Consider the following 16,916-nt stretch of genomic DNA (forward strand, 5'->3'; position numbering starts at 1 on the left):
CAAGTGAAGACATTGAATTAACAATAAGAAAACTGCACAGAAAGAAAAGCCCAGGGCCGGATGGCTTTTCTGGTGAATTCTACCAAATGTTTAGAGAAGAATTAACACCTATAACTTCACAGACACTTCAAAAAATAAAAAATGGAATACTTTCCAACATATTTGATAAGGCCAGTATTGTCCTGATACCGAAAGCACATCATGGTAAATCTGAACAAAGTAAATCTGTACACAAAGTGCAGAAAATTGCAAAGTCAAGACTCTTGAGTGAGCAGAGCAAGGTGAGAGCCAAGTGTACCCTGTGTCCCCCAAGGCCAATCCCAGACACAGAAAGGCAGGTGACCTAGAGTCGTGGAAGCTAGGCAGGAAACACAACCCTGCAGAGACTTACACAGGAAACAGGATGCACCATGTCTGAGTCATGTTAGCAAATTTATACATGTCCTTTTCTACTAAAAAAACAAAGAAAAAAAAACAAAACACCTAGCTAAATTTTTTAGGTAGAACAAAATAACTCATCTTGGAAATTGTATAACTAACGAGATTTTCTAGGGGCATCTGGGTGGCTCAGTCGGTTGAGTGTCTGACTTCGGCTCAGGTCATGATCTCATGGTCCGTGGGTTCGAGCCCCGCGTCGGGCTCTGTGCTGACAGCTCAGAGCCTGGAGCCTGCTTTGGATTCTTTGTCTCCCTCTCTCTGTGCCCCTGCCCTGCTCACACTCTGTCTCTGTCTCTCAAAAAAGTGAAGAAACATTAAAAAATATGTATATATTAAAAAAAAAACGAATGAGATATTCTAGTTTTTTTAAAGAATGTCAACAATTTAATGAAACTACGTAACTTAAAATATCTACCGCACAAAGAGAGATGCAGCCATAGTGAGAGTCCCCTGCGCGCCCCAGGAGTTTTAAACAACCCGAAAACAGTCTTTATATTCTGTTTCCCAAATACCTGATCCCACTGGAGAGTATCTGATCCGTTCAATGCAAAGAGCAAGGATTTGCAATAGCAACACGAATATTTGCACTCAGTCAGTTATGATTTTGGACCATTAACATTGACTATATTAAAGCAATACAGGGGCACCTCAGTGGCTCAGTCGGTTAAGCGGCGACTTTGGCTCAGGTCATGATCTCACGGTTCGTGAGTTCGAGCCCCGCATCGGGCTCTGTGCTGATGGCTCAGAGCCTGGAGCCTGCTTCAGATTCTGTGTCTCCCTCTCTCTCTGCCCCTCCCCCGCTCACGCTCTCTCCCTCTCTCTCAAAAAATAAATAAACATTAAAAAAAATTTTTTTTAAACAATACTAACCAGTGCAAGTCGTTACCATAAAAATGCAGGTTAATTGCCAATTATCATTTTTTCTATAAATGAATGTCGTTGTCTCTTCTAAGCTTCTTTTAAACTAATTTACTGAAAGCATGAAGTTGGCAATCCTATCACCAGACACTGCCTATTTCCTCATGCTCCAATAAAAAAAGGACATTTTTCAGTACATTGTTTTACCTAAGTGAGACTCTTAAACTCATAAATCATGGTCGTTTCAAGATTTTCTTTGAGGCTTTCTTTATTTTCACAGCCAGAAGCCCTAAACTAATCAATCATGGAGTAATGTCATGGGCAATTACCACGGGCGGGACTTGCCTGTTCTGTCTCTCAAGGTGTGTTCTCAGCTTCATATTTTAAAGCACATTTGTTTTAACAACCAAAGGGCACCATGGAAGCTCTCTCTCTCAGTTGTTGGGACACCCAGGAAACACACACACACATACACACACACACACACACACACACACACACGCATGTGCCTGTGACTCAGAGGGTCCCTGCAACTTCCTCCTCATGACTTTAAGCTTTCAGGATCTTAAACAGACAGATTTGGAAGAAAATGAGACCAGATGAAAAGAACAATAAGGGCTGGCATCCCTGGGCACAGGGACAGGGGGCTGGCATCCCCAGGCACACGGGCAGGGGGCTGACATCTCTAGGCACAGGCATAGGGGGCTGGCATCCATGGGCTCTCCCTCCTTGTCCATGAAAATGGTAGCATCTCAGATACATCCTATGCAGTCTGTCAGCACTGTACTGTACCTTCCCGAAACCTTCTTTCCCAGCAGAGAATTCAGGGAAAACAGCATTTCTGCTCATAATACATCTGTGAGGCTGAACAGACCTCGGGGTGAGGGAAGCAGGGGGAGAGAGAATGGCCACCAGCCAGAGAAAATCCCCTCCCTGCTCATCTGCAGGCAATTTTACAAGGACAATACGACCCTCTTGGAGAGCTGCTTGTAAAGAATTTTCAAAGAGAACAAACAGGTTAATGGAAAGGAGTCTCTCTCTCTCTCTATTCCTGCCTCCCTTCCTCTCCTCCCCCTCTCCCATTTTAATTCTGTGTTTTTCCTTTTCGTTTTGAGGGTCCGTACGTGTAGGGGTAGAGGAAGCTGTAATGGGACCCTTTCTCTGTCTCTTGGTCCGGTTCTCCTTCTAGACTCCCAGAGGGTACCCTTCCTTCGCTCCACTGGTTCTCAATGGGCAGAGGGATTTTGCACCCTCCCCCCTCCACCCCCACTGATGTCCAGCAATGCCTGGAGATGTTTCTGATTGTCAGACTGGGGTGGGGACACCAGTGGCCCCTCGTGGCCCAAGGCCAGGGACGCTCTGATGCACAGTCACCATGCAAAAAAGCCCCCATCGCACAGAATTATCAGGTCCCAAATGTCAACACCGTGTGGTTGAGAACCCCTGCTTGGGTCTGTCCTACCTTCTATTTTGCTGCGTGTTCTTAGTTGAGGGTCCGCAAGCCTGAGAGTGGGAATAAAACTCAGATATAATCTCATCCAGCCATCGGGGCTCCGGGCTCATCCTTTCCCAATGTCACACACAATCTAAGCCCCAGAAGGCTCTGGCATGTTGGACGAGCCCAACTTTTACAGTCGGACAGAGGTCCCCCCGCCTCTGCCTCTTACCGGCTCTGAGGGGGGGCCAGACAAGTGGCTTCCCGGCCTCTCTGACTCGTACCCCGGGAGACAAGCTTACAGAGCCGTGACGGTCCCGGGAAGTCACACGGAACTTCTTGGACTGGGCTTTACATCCCTCCCACCGAAGCCGGTAAGTGTGTGTTCTTGTTCTCCATCTGTCCCCTTTGTCTAAGCTTTCCTCCTCTGCCACCACGGCTGCCAGTGAGGCGGGGACCCCCCACGAACACCAGCCCAGGGCAGCGGCCGCAACTCAGACGTGAAGGACCGGGCAGGACCAGCAGAAACACCAGCCACGCCTATGTTTGCTTCTGTGACACCGCGTCACCGAGGACGTCCTGCGTGTGTCCCAGGGTGCCCGCAGGCCAGCCGCTGGCTGGGGCTGCACAGAAGGCGGCCCGCTGTCATCGGCCATGGAGGGACTGGGGTCGCCCAGACAGCTAAACTGCTGGAGAAAGCACATGCCCTTTGACCAGGGTGAGAGGGACGCGGGCTCTCACCCACCGGTGGCTTCTCATTGCCACAAAAGCGCGAACGAGAGAGGGGAGGGCGGCCAGCGGCCCAGGCCGTCTCGGGAAGGACACGGGGACTGCGGCTTCCAGCTCCCACACGGCCGTGCAGACGCACACCCTCTCGTACTTGGCTCCGCGCTTAGTGACCAGGCCATGGTGAAGTTCACGGCCCTGCTTCAAATATCTACCAAAGCAGATGCCAAGGGTAACAGCACGTAAACGTCGCAGGGCGCGAAGGCCGGGAAAGCCTCCGCGCTGGAGGGGGAGGTTTTGCAGAAATGGGGAGGTCAGACCAAGGCACTCCAATAGCGCCTCGTTCCTACAAAGGAGGCTGGATCGTACCCCCAGGCCACTCTGCCTTCCTTCCCACCATCACCTTTATGTGTAAGGAGTTTACAGCATGGGAGCCCCTGGGGGGCTCAGTCGGCTAAGCCTCCGACTCTTGGCTTCGGCTCAGGTCGTGATCTCGCAGTTTCTGGGTTCGAGCCCTGTGTCGGGCCCTGCACTGACAGGGTGCAGCCTGCTTGGGATTCCCTCTCTGCACCGCGCCCCCGTCCAAAAAATAAGTAAACTTAAAAAAAAAAAAAAAAGACTTTGCAGCACGGACACGGACGTACGCATCAGAGGAGGCTAAGCTGTCCTCTGAACACGGGAATGGCCACAACGTGAGATCCGCAGGGCAGGGTGCTGGGCACGGTTACTCTCTTCCAGGGCTTTCTTTGGACCTCGCTGACCCCCAGGCCTTGTGCTAAAAGTGGGGAGTAAAAAGGGAAGAGCCCAAAGATATCTCGGTGGCAGTTTTCAAGAGGGAAAGACGACAAGGGATCACCTCCAGCGGGAATACACTCTCCTCAGTGGGAACAGAAAAGCATGCCACACTGCGGCCTGGCACGGTGACGAGAGGCAGCGTCCACGCAGGGGGGCCCTCGGGAGGGGCAGACACGTCCACACCTGAGGAGCCTGTCACCGATGCGGGTCCCTGAGGGCCCGAGGCAGCAGCTGTGCACGGGAAGATTGGACAACAGCGGGCTCTAAAAGGAACTAGAACTCGAGGGCTGCTGTGATCCATCCAACATCCCTGAGGCCATCTTACCTGTCGACAGGTAGGCTGGGGCCGGGTCCCAAGTGAGAGGCCTCGCGGCGGCTCCGTGACCAAGTCCTGAATGACAAGCGCACACGTGCAACAAAACTACCGCTGGCAGGCTGCCAAAAGGAGTTTGTGCTTTCAATTTAACACGGGAGGCAGCCGAATGTGTGCGGGGGGCGGGGGGAACCATCCCACGGTGGGGGGAACCATCCCACGCGTGCAGGCCCACCTGGGTGACTCTGGCCCACGAGCTGCCCCGGACCAGAGTTTACCTGGCGTTTCAAAACTGATGGTTCCCATCAGTTTGCCACCATCAGCTGGTAAAGATCCCCAGGTTAGGCTGAGGAAGGTGCGGACACGGCGACGGGCGTGTATCTGGGGGAAAGGCCACACGGGACAGCCACCTTCCTCTGCGACGTTCACACCCGCCACCCGACCGTTCCACCTCCAGGAAATGCATCTCGCAAAACGAACTCACGCACGCATGAAATGCTATGCGCCCACGGTAACCGAAGCATTGCATTTCTGCTTTTGTTTGCATTTCCGTGGGCTTTTATTTTGTCTCTCGGTGTCCAGACTTAACAGATTTTAACACAGGAACAAATTCATTTCACCACAACCACAACCGACACGGAGAACAGACTCATCACCCCAAAAACTCTTCCCGCACTCTCCCTTTACACACACACACACACGCACGCGCGCACACACACACACGCACGCGCGCGCTTTTTTCTCCATTGGCTTTTTTGAGAAAAATGGAATCACATAAAATGTAACTGATGGAGATCAGATCATGCCATCCCCAAAAGAGGCTCCTTTGGCAGAAGGATTATCCTGAAGTGAAGACAGCTAAGAAACAGCAAAGAGAGGGGAGCTCTCTGCTCTCGGCAGCTGCCTAAAAGCAGGGCATACATCTCCCTTTGTGAAGGCGTCCCCCTCTTCTGTACCAGGAGGGAAGAACGATCCTGATCGCCTGATCGTTGTAGGTAGATACAGCACCAAGAGGAGTCCGCCTGAGTAAATCCCAGGAAATCACCCTTAACCTACCACGGCTCCCCCCCACATACTTCCGGGTCACTCCGTCACAATCCACCACCCTTGGAAGCCCAAACTCTTTCCCTTCGCTTCATCTTGTCTCCGCGATGTTTCGCCCTTCGTGTACGCAGCGTAAGGCATCCGAGCCTCGGCAGTTCTTTGGGTTTTCGCGGGGTTTTTTCCCCCCGAAGCATTCATCCGCGCGAGAAAATCAACATCGACAAAATCCGTGCACCTTTCCTACCGTGACGCCGTCTGTCAGTTTAACTCCCAGGCCTTAGTCACAGAACCTAAGGGAGTAGAGGAAGCTTTTTTCCTCCCCTACGTGACCTTTGATACTGGCTGTTTTCTCTCAACATAATGTCTTCGAGGGGCCGTCTAATTTGGTGTCTGTGGAGAGAATCCACTTGCTTCTTTTTTGGTACAACAGTATTCCATGGTATGGATGGGCCACAGTTTACTTATCCATTCTTTCACTGAAGGACAGCTGCACTGCACCAGTTTGGGGCCATTCCAAATAGAGCTGCTAAGAATATTCGCGGACAGGTTTGGTGGGATTAAGTTCCCATTCTCGGGGTACAGGCCAGGAGCGGGGAGTGTCTGCTTTGAGGTGACCCCTTTGGATTCTGACTCGGCTGGCTGGGACCTGGGATTCTGCATTCCTAACGGCCCCCACGCAAAGCCATGCTGCTGGTCCGTGGACCATCGTGAACGGTCTTGGCTTCTGGGCAGACGGGTCACACGCTTTCAAATTGGCGTGAGTTAAGACTGGCAGCCGTCACCAGGCCCTCTGATTGGTCAATGACACTCGTCACAAATAAACCTTTGCTCAATCCGGGAGGTTTTAGGTGAAGGACGCACTTGGCACTTGTATTCCCCACCGAGCCCTGCGGGCGTTTGGGTCTGAGACCCTGCTGAGCCTCACCTGCGAGCAGGAGAAACTGTGAGCACAGCTGTCTGTAGACCCTAGATGTAAGGGCTGTACTTCCTCTGTGCCGCAAAGCATCTTCCAAGGCACTGAAACGGGGGCAAGTTCACCTGCAGGGCTCAGCAAAGAGAGACACAGAAGAGGCCAGGGCAGTGGGGAGGGGAGGTGTGCAGAGAGCCCGTGAAAGAGCTCCAGATCACCAGCCCTTTTGCCCACGGGAAATGGACTGAATCCAGCCCCACGGGGCCATGTGTGCCGGGAGAGCCAAGTTAGGAAGGATGTGAGGTTTTTCTGGCTTTCCAACCATGGGGAGGGGCAGGAACCACCACACCATTACTCCAGGGAGAAAGTGCAGGGCGTCGGAGGGCCACGCAGGGATGCCGCCTTGTGAAACCCGAGGGGACTGACCAAAAAGTGGGCAAAGGGCCCAAAGAGACACTTCTCCAAAGAGGAAACGCAAACGTCCAACAAGCACATGCAAAGGGGCACTTGGGTGGCTCAGTCGGTGAAGCGTCTGACTCTCGGTTTCGGATCAGGCCACGGTTCGCAAGATCGAGCCCCGTGCAGGGCTCTGTGCTGACAACACGGAGCCTGCCTGGGATTCTCTCTCTCCCTCTCTCTCTCTGTCCCTTCCCCACTCATGCCCCCCCTCAAAATAAACAGACTTAAAAAAAAAAAGCACACGAAAAGATCACCGATCATCAAAGAGATTACAAAACCACCAGCAATCACTGGCAAGACGCACGAGCCACCGCAATGAAATACTTCGCATCCATTAACAGAAAATGACGAGCGTGGGAGAGGATGTCACGAAGCCAGAGCCCTTGCGTGCTTCTGGTCGCACTGCGAGATGGTCACCTGCTGGGAAACGGTATGGCAGTTCCCCCCAAAATTAAGAATATAATTACGACATGACGCAGCGACCACACTTCCGAGTATGTACCCAAAACACCTGAAAGCAGGGTCCTGAAGAGACAGCCGCACGCTCATGTTCACAGCGGCGTTAGTCACAGCAGCCGAAACATGGAAGCAGCCCAAGGGTCCACCCGGGGATGAACGGACAAGCTAAGTGTGGTGTATACGCACAACACCGTAGTGTTGAGTCTTAACAACGAAAATCTAACGTGCGCTGCAGCGTGGATGAACCTGAAGATGTTCTGCTGAGTGAAATAAGCCAGTCACCAAAAGACAAATACTCTAGGATTCCTATGAGGCGTCTAGAATAGTCAACCCCACGGGCACAGAATAAAGAATGGCGGTTGCCAGAGGCCAGGGCTGGGGAGTAGCGGTTTAATGGGTATACAGTTTCAGTCTTGCACGGTGGGAAAGTTCTAGAGGTTGTGTGACATCGTCAATGTACCTACGACTACTGAACTGCACGCTTAGGAACGGCTAAGATGGCAAATTTTATGTGGTTGTTTTTAACCACAATTGAAAAATAAATCTGTGCACGCTGGATGGGCGCACAGAAGGACGCACAGGTGGGGTGTGTGGGTGGCTCAGCTGGTTGAATGCCCGACTCTTGATTTTGGCTCAGCTCACGATCATGGTTCATGGGATTGAGCCCTGTCATCAGGCTCTGCATTGACAACACGGAACCTGCCTGGGATTCTCTCGCTCTAGCTTTCTCTGCCCCTCCCCCATCCCCAAATAAATAATCCAACTTAAAAAAAAAAGGAAACAAGGACACACAGTCTGGCCTCAAGACACCCACGTACAGCGTTCCAAGCAGAGAGGCGCCCGACGGTCCCAGGCAGAACCACAAACACGCCCCCAGTGGGACCACGGCCGCACACGGACGAACACGGACACACGTCCTCTCCGGACCGGCTGGAGCCCTGCACAAAAGCGGCATGGTCTAGGCTTTCCACGGGGCCTCGGTCACTGGCAGGAACTCCTCCTACTCCACAGGTCCTGCCTGGCGACCGCCGCCTTTAGAATCTCACGGAGTCGGGGTGTGGACGTCAAGGCCCACATCGCGTGGGATTACGTCATGTCTGGGTGAAAGCATTTTACAGTTTTCAGGTACCGGGACCCCGGGGAGGCCGTCGTCACCAGAAACACGCTCGTTTCTGAATGTCCGACACAACGAGAGCAATTTGTGGCTCTGGGTTGGGCGCCTGGGGGCGGTTCAGGCGGTTAAGCGTCCGTGGGTTTGTGGGTTCGAGCCCGCGTCCGGCTCTCGTGCTGACGGCATGGAACCAGGAGCTGCTTTGGATTCTGTGTCTCCCTCTCTCTCGGCGCCGCCCCCCCCCCCCCGCCTCACTCTGTCTCTCAAAAATAAATAAGCATTAAAACAAACAAACAAACAAAAAAAATGCGTGGCTCTGTCTCCCGTCTGCAAATGGGAGCAATACGAACAGCGCCCACCCGTGAGAGCCGCCTATCAGCACAGCACCGGGCACATGGGGGCTCGGGGCTGGCCCACTGCAGCGACACCCAACGCGGAGCACACGGTGGAAGCATCGCATGCCACCCGCGTCTCCCCGCCGTGCCCCAGCAGCCCCTGATTTCCCACGCCGAGCCAACGTACGCATCGCTAGATCCCGTGCCTGTCCCCACAGCGGCAAGGCCACCACCTGGCTGCCCCCGGAGGAGCCTTGGCTTGGCAGCCTCTTAACCTGAGGTCCTGTGCAGCTGGAGGCCTCCCAGGGCGGGGGGGCTCACTCCCTGGCGTCCCGGCCCACAGGCTCCGCGTGGTGGCCAGAAGGTAACGGGCACACAGGACCAGCCTGGGCAAGCCCACTTTGGGTCAGGACTCGGCAGGTTGGCAAGAACCTACTGCCATCCCAGCTCCAAGCGTGACTGCCCTGCGTCGTGGCCGGTCCTTGCCCAAGATGCCTATTCCCCAAGAGGCCACTGCCCTTCTCCGGCCACCTAAGCTCTGGACTCCGTTAAGAGCAAATCCTTTTTTTTTTTTCTTTTTAATGTTTATTTAACTTTGAGAGAGAGAGTGCAAGCAGGGGAAGGGCACAGAGAGAGAGAGAGAGAGAGAGAGAGAGGGGGACAGAGGATCCGAAGCAGGCTCCGCACTAACAGCAGAGAGCCCGACGCGGGGCTTGAACCCAGGACTCACGAGATCGTGACATGAGCCAAATGGGATGCTCAACCGACTGAGCCATCCAGACGTCCCCAAGAGCAAATCTTCAGGGACGAAGCACGGCAGCGGTCCTGAGCTCTGCAGACCAGAAGTCTGAATGCAGATCGTTGGGACATTCCTTCAGCACAGGGCTTTTGCGTCATTTTCCTCTATTTTAATTAACTGGATCATTTGAAAGCTTCATTTGTCTTCTCCAGTCATCTCTATTAGCATTTCCCCCGAGGAACATTCCTCTTCCTTTTTTTATGGTTTAAAAGCTTTAAGCGAGAACGCTCAGCAGGAATAAAGCAGATGCCCTTAATCCTCCAGACTTACCCAAAGCACCTCACGTTAACACTCCCATACTAAGTGTTCAATGAGTACAACTGTATTCAACAGCTTCTGGCCTTCAAAAGCCACAGGACTATGCTCAAGTCTCCAATCTCCTCCGTATCCCCCTCTCTGTGCCTCAGTGTCCCTTGCGCGCACACACACACACACACACACACACACAGAGCACAGAGATCGTCACACAGGGCCGACACGGGCCTCTGGACACCCACACTGGGCCGGCAACAGTCACGGGCCCCTTGCTTTTTACCCACTCCCTCCCCAGGCGCTGAGTTCAGGGAGGAACAGGGAACCTGAGAGCCCCTCCTCTGGCATTAGCTGCCGCTTGGGGCCCAGTTACACAGGCGAGGACCCCAAGTCAGCCCGGGCAGACCGGCCGGAGGCAAAGCCAGAACAGCCCTGAGGTCCTGCCTCCTCCAACCCGCCCCTCACCCTCCAAACACGGCCCCACTCTCCCCCTCTGTCCTGAATTAAAGACGCTGCACTCTGGCCTAGAGCAAGAAGCCTAGAGAAGGGGCACCTCTTGGCTCAATAGTCCCACACTCCCAGCACACGAGCTGAAAAAGTCAAAATGCAGACACTTACAAGCAAAGGGAGCAGGACAGGAAGAAATGCCAACGTGCTCTGGGGGTGTCATGAGGGGGAAGCCACGCTCACAGATGCACGTGTCCACACATGTGCACACACGTTCACTCACAAGGGCACTCATGCTTTCGTGTGCACGCACATACGTATATGCACACACGTGTGCACACATTAACTCACATGTACACCCGTGCTGTCGCGTGCACGCACATATATATGCACACATGCACGCACATGTGCAGACCCCCACACACGTGCACATATGTTCACTCACATTCGCACACATGCTGTTGCGTGCACACACATACATATGTGCACCCATGCACACACACATACACGCACGCGCGTGCAGATTCCCATACACGTGCACAGGGTCACTCGCAGGCACACACATGCTGTCGTGTGCACATGCATACGTCTATGCACACACATGCACACCCACACATGGGCACATGAACACACATATAGACAACACCTGCACACACAACTACACTTTTCACAACACCTCGTTGGGAAGCATCTCACGACACGCCCTGGGTTGAACGAAGAAAGAACAGGGATGGAAGGGGCTCCTGGGCGCCTCAGTCCGTTAAGCGTCGACTCTTGATCTCGGCTCGGGTCATGATCTCACAGTTCACGGGATCAAGCCCTGCGTTGGGCTCTGCGCAGACAGCGAGCAGCCTGCTTGGGATCCTCAGTCTCCCCCTCTGTCTGCTCCTTCCCCACTCTCCCCTCCTTCTCTCTCTCATAAATAAATAGATAAACATTTTTTAAAAAAGGGACCAGGGACAGGATGATGAGAGCCCACTCAAACTTTCAAAGGAATTGCATTCCATCATCAACATCATCCCTTCCAAAAGGATAAAGGGACTATTATCCTCAGCCAGCATTCTTCCCGGGGCGTAACTCCCAGGAGAGCACAACACGTAAGCACGGGAGGGGGCGGGGTGCACATCACCCCACGACGCGGACACTGAATTCAGCAGCAAGTTCAGCTTTACTTGGATAGACAGCTGCGTGTGACGTGCATTTCAGCGGTAGGACCAGCTGCTCCTGACTCCTGGGTGGGGAAGGCGAGAGAAAGGGGCCCAGGGTGGATTATTAACAGAACCAGGGAGAACACGTAAGCAGTGGTTTGGGACGCGAAAAGGCATTCCATTCGGGGCTCGTGGGGAGAGGCGGATGAGATAACTGCAAACTACGGGAACATGACAGACGGTTTCCAAACCAGCTGGCGGACCCACTGGGACAGGCCGTCTGGCCTCCCCTGGCGGGTGTCCTGGTCCCCTCCACGCCCCGACCGCGTTGCCGAGCCCTGTGCCTTCGAGTGGCAGCTGTCGGCCCAAACCTGCTCACGGCAGCCGTGTGCTACTTGCACGGGGCCGCTGGCGAGAAGGACGTTACCGCTAGAGAAGCAAAGGTGAACGCTTCCGGAAGAGAAATGAACGTGGGTTCCCTGGCAACACTGCACCCCGTGTGCACATGACAGCAGTAAACACTGGGAGGAACGGAGGCCCGCATGCTGCAAGTGTCTCAGCGCTTTCTTTTTCTTTTGTTTTGTTTTTTAGGTTTTTATTCAGTTAGAGATAGACAGGGAGCCAGCAGGGGAGGAGCAGAGAGAGGAGAGAGAGAATCCCAAGCAGGCTCTGCACCGTCAGTGCGGAGCCCGACGCGGGGCTAACGCTCACAAACCCTGAGATCACGACCGGAGCCGAAATCAAGAGTCAGACGCTCGACACGCTGAGCCACCCAGGCGCTCCCCCATGGAGGTTTCTTTCCATTTTAAAGCAGTGGATGGGGCGCCTGCGGGGCTCGGTCGGTTAAGCAGCCGACTTCGGCTCAGGTGGTGATCTCACGGTCCGTGGGTTCGAGCCCCGCGTGGGGCTCTGTGCTGACGGCTCGGAGCCTGGAGCCTGCTTCGGATTCTGCGTCTCCCTCTCTCTCTGCCCCTCCCCCGCTCATAACTCTGTCTCTCTCTGTCTCAAAAATAAATAAAACATTAAAAAAAAATTTTTTTTAAATAAATAAAATTTAAAAAAATTTAAAAAAAAGAAGTGGAAACATGAAGGTCTCTGAAAATGTGCTCTGGGTGTGGCCGGTGTGAGAATGATGCTGTGGCTCAAAGGCCTCAGCTAAAATCCCAGCACAGCAACGCACGCTGGGAGTTAAAACAAAACGTGTGGAGAGGACACATCTCTGTGCTTCCCGACCCAACCTCCCCCAGCTGACAGTCTCGCGGCACCAAACGTGGGGACCGTTCACGCCATCGGCGGCCTCCAAGCTTCCCTTTGCTGAACGTTTTCGCTGTGCTGAGCATTTTGCAATCTTACCTGCCGCGTTCCTTTCAACGACCCCGTGAAGCAACCACTGTCATACCCATCCTGCGGATGAGTCAACTGAGGAAAAGAGCAACCGAGCGATTTAACCAAATGCACATGGGGCCGTGCAGGGGTCTCGAGCCATCTTCCCGCCCGACAGCCGCTGTGGAGACCTCGCTGGCCTGCGGGGCCCATCGCGGGAAGCGTCGGCAACATCCACTGAAGCTGTTCTCGTGAAAAGAGAGCTGCCAACAGAGAAAGCGAACGGGGACACGTACGCCAAGCCACAGCAACGTTTTATGAGCAATCCTCTTTTAAAAACTGGAAACTTCCACGCACGCCCGACGAGTGAATCTCAACCACCGAAGCCCTCACTTACGGACCCTTCACCCCCGGCAACCAGCTCGTGGCCAGACGTGGCAGCAGCTTCAGAGACACCAAAAACGTGCACACCGGCCTCCGAACCGAGCGGGAGAACACAGGACAGAGCCTGGGGGCGGGTGGGGGGGGAGCGGGCCACACAATACCCTGCACGTTTCGGGGGCAGTGCAACAGAAATTAAACAAAACTCCACTCGAGAAAGAAGACAGGACACAGTCCGTGGCCTCAGTGGCCAGGCAGCACCACGTCGGGGGCCCACGAAGAAGTCTGTTCCAGCCGTTCCTAACACGACCCACGCAGACAGAGCACCTTGAGGTCACCCGTCCCAGAACCAGCACGCACGTGGCTCGGCTGCTGGGCTACGTGACACAGAAGGACACTTTCCAACTTTGCACAAGACACGGCCACCAAGGACAAAGACACGGTCACTGAGGAGAGGGCTTCCCTGGAAAGACACGCCCAGTGGTTGTGCCCGTGGACAGCTTTTCAGGACAGCGACACGCCTGACTGGGGAGTCGGTCGCTTGCGTGTGCCATGCGTGTCCCCTTCCCCGTGTCACAGGAAGAAAGTGGAGCTCGAGAAACAGCCAGGAGGACCACCTGCCCCCAGCTGCTTCACGTTTTGACCCAAGTGTCTTCAGAAGAGGTCCCCCCGCAGTTAGAGGGCCCCCAGGACCGGGAAGAGCCAGCTTTCAACCCTGGTATACACCGGGACCACAGGGGCTTTGTAAACCCCATGCCCAGGCTGCACCCAAGCCTGCCAAGCTCCCCGGATGATTCCTGCTTAGACCAGGGAGCACGGCTGTCCGTCCCCACTCAACCTTGCTGGCCCAGTGCCTCTGAAACCCGTGTGGGCGTCAGAGTCACCTGGGAGCCTTGGGAAGAGTCCCGCGGGGCTCAGCAGGTGTGGGAAGGGCCCGGGAACCTGCGCGTCCAACAAGGTCCCAGCGTGTGATGCTGCAGGCTCAGGGACAGCATGCGGATGACAGCTGCTCTGGACGGTCCACCCACGTGGCGTCATCTGAGCGGCCCCCGAGAGGACCTGAGACTCCGATGCTCACTGACCTTCCAGCGATAACAGCGTGCCAGCTTTCCTCCGCTCCCTGCGGCTTCTGCTTCTCTGCAAGTAACCACATGCCTTTCCGGCCACTCGTCTGGCAGAAGCAACGATTTGGCTCCACAATTGTCTGTATCCCTTTGGACAAACCACTGACTCTCCCTGACACACACACATACCTAAGAGACACGGAGAGAGAGAAAGAGGAGGAGGAAGAGGAGAGAGGGAAGACAGGTGGGGGAGGGAGGGGAGGAGGAGGTGGGGAATAGGAAGAGAGAGGAAGGAGGGGCAGGAGGGGAAGCAGGAGGAGGAGGAGGGGGAAGAGGGGGATGAGGGGAGAGAAGGTGGGGGGAAGGAGGGGAAGGGAGCAGGGGAGGAAGGGCTGGGGAGGAGGGGAAGGAGAAGGAGGAGGGGAGGAGGGGCAGGGGAGGAGGGGGAGGAAGGGAGGAGGGGAGGAAGGGCGGGTGAGGAGGGGAAGGGAGGAGGGGAAGGAGGGGCAGGCGAGGAGGGGGAGGAGAGGGAGGAGGGGAGGAAGGGAGGAGGGGAGGAAGGGAGGAGGGGAGGAAGGGAGGAGGGATGGGGCAGGAGGGGGGAGGAAGAGAGGGTTGGGAAGACCAACGCAGGGAAAGGCCAGGCCTGCCTCATGGCTGTCTGCGGCTTGTACTAACCGGGAAGGTCCTGGGCCAAAACCAAACTCGGTCAGCAGACCGCAGCGCTCACCAGCATGATTCACATTCAGCAATTCACTCCCACATGGCCACATATTGTGGGTTTCGAGGACCGGGGGGCAGCAAGGGAGGGTACACGTAGCGGGCGCCCTCACTGCTGCGCGTGTCCAAGCACCCACGCGCCCACAGACCAGACCCAGGAGCCCCCACGCACCCCACCGTGGGTGCCGTAAGGGCTGAAGTTAACGTTTAACGGATGGGACCACGTCGCCAGAAAAGGCTGTAACACATCCACACCCGTAACGGCATCTAAAGGAACAGTCAGCTGTGACCCACAGGGAGGGCCCGTCTCGGACACAGTTTGTGGCAATTTGGTGAAACGGACGGGACGCACCCACAAGAAGAAAGCTGGCCAAACTGTGCCGGTGAGCCCCAGCACCCCCAGCTACGAAGGGAGGCAGCGGGGTCCGCCCGTGGAAAGGACGAAGCAGGAGCGAGCATCACGGGGCGGGCTCCCACACCACCCAGAGGGTGCCGACGTCCACAGGCTGGCCCGGGACACCTGCCACCCCGCCTGGGGCCGCCCCAGCCCCCGAACGGGCCACCGCGATTTCCCGACGCCCCGGCTCGAGCTGGGAACGCCTTCGCGGCCACCCCGTCTGTGGCACGGGGAACACGGAGCTCGTTCTAAGCCTTCCTGTGCGAGGGAACCGGGCACAGAAGAGAGAGGCAGCCAGGGAGCGACTGGCGAGACCCGAGGGCCTGTGGGACTGACCGGGGTGGCGTGGCAGGACGAGTAAGCAGCTGTTTCCACAGGAATCACCTACCCGTGCTACGCACTCGTGCAGGCCCACGGGGGCTGCCACACTCGGAGCCCACTCCTGCCTCCTGGCGTCGGGCTGGGTGTCCGTGCAAGTGTGCCCGGCCCCCGGGGCAGAGCGGGTGGCCGCGTCGGGAAGACACGGGACACGGCAGGGGACGCCCTGCAGCCACGTGCCTCTAACACTGGGGTAAACCGGACCTGAAACAGGCCGTAAACACGGGGCACCTCCAGGCTCTCCCCACGGAAGCCCGGCGGCTCAGGAATACAGGCTGCCGCGTGGTTCCCACGGACGGCGGGGACCGCACTGTCTGCACTCACAGTCCCGGCGTAGGAGGTGACAGAGGGCACAGCCGGGCGGAGGGTGTCCAAGAAGCCTGGGTACTGAGGCTGGCCTTGGTGATGACCTCAGCACAGGGGGCCCTGTGGGGCTGTGTTCCAGCTGCGCTGGGGCTGGGCCGAGCCACCTACGTCCACGGGGGCCTGCACGCTTTGCGCGGGGAGGAGGGCAGCCCCCCACCTCGGCCGGAGCCCCCTCCAGGGTGCCGGTGACGGGGGCGACAGAAGACGATGCCAGAGGGACTCCCTGTCCTGCTTTCTCCGGTCGGCTTATCTGTTATGGGCTGAATCGTGGCCCCCGTGACCCGTGAGTTGGAGTCCTAACCCCAGCTCCTCAGAATGGCACTGTATCTGGGGGAGGAGCACGGACAGAGGTGATGAAAGTACTATGAGGTCACTAGGGTGGGTCCTAAGCCCATAGGGTTGGTGCCCTCGGAAGAAGGGGAGACGCCTCCAGGACTGGGAGACAGTAAGTACCTGTTGCTAAGCCACCCGGGCTGTCGTGCTTTATCACTGCGGCCCCAGCAGACGGACACAGCGCCTTCCAGAACGAGCAGCCGCTGGGTGCTAACAGGCTGGAGGCGAGGACAGAAGGCCACTGCAGCGGCCTGAAGTGCTCGACACCTGCCCGGGAGCCGAGAGCGGGCTGGCGGTCTCCTGCCTCGGCGGCCCCGGCCCCGGGCTGTTGTTTCTGTTCCCGCTTATGATCTGCTCTTGGTCATGACTGCGGATATAAAGGGGGCACTTCAAGTAGAGGAAGAAAGCCAACGGGGTCCTCATCC

The 16,916-nt window shown here is 55.9% G+C and overlaps 1 protein-coding gene across 2 annotated transcripts in view; it reads right to left on the reverse strand.

The window, feature by feature from the left end:
* Positions 1–16,381, reverse strand: part of ROR2 (receptor tyrosine kinase like orphan receptor 2) — a 78,024-nt gene extending 61,643 nt beyond the window's left edge. For both annotated transcript variants that reach the window (XR_006210571.1, XM_042964492.1), the window contains exon 1: positions 16,316–16,381. The gene's annotated coding sequence lies outside the window, so the exon portion shown is untranslated. The remainder of the gene's footprint in view (positions 1–16,315) is intronic.
* Positions 16,382–16,916: the final 535 nt, after the last annotated feature.

The sequence above is a fragment of the Panthera tigris genome, chromosome D4, assembly GCF_018350195.1.
Source record: "Panthera tigris isolate Pti1 chromosome D4, P.tigris_Pti1_mat1.1, whole genome shotgun sequence".
NCBI classification, from domain to species: Eukaryota; Metazoa; Chordata; class Mammalia; order Carnivora; family Felidae; genus Panthera; species Panthera tigris.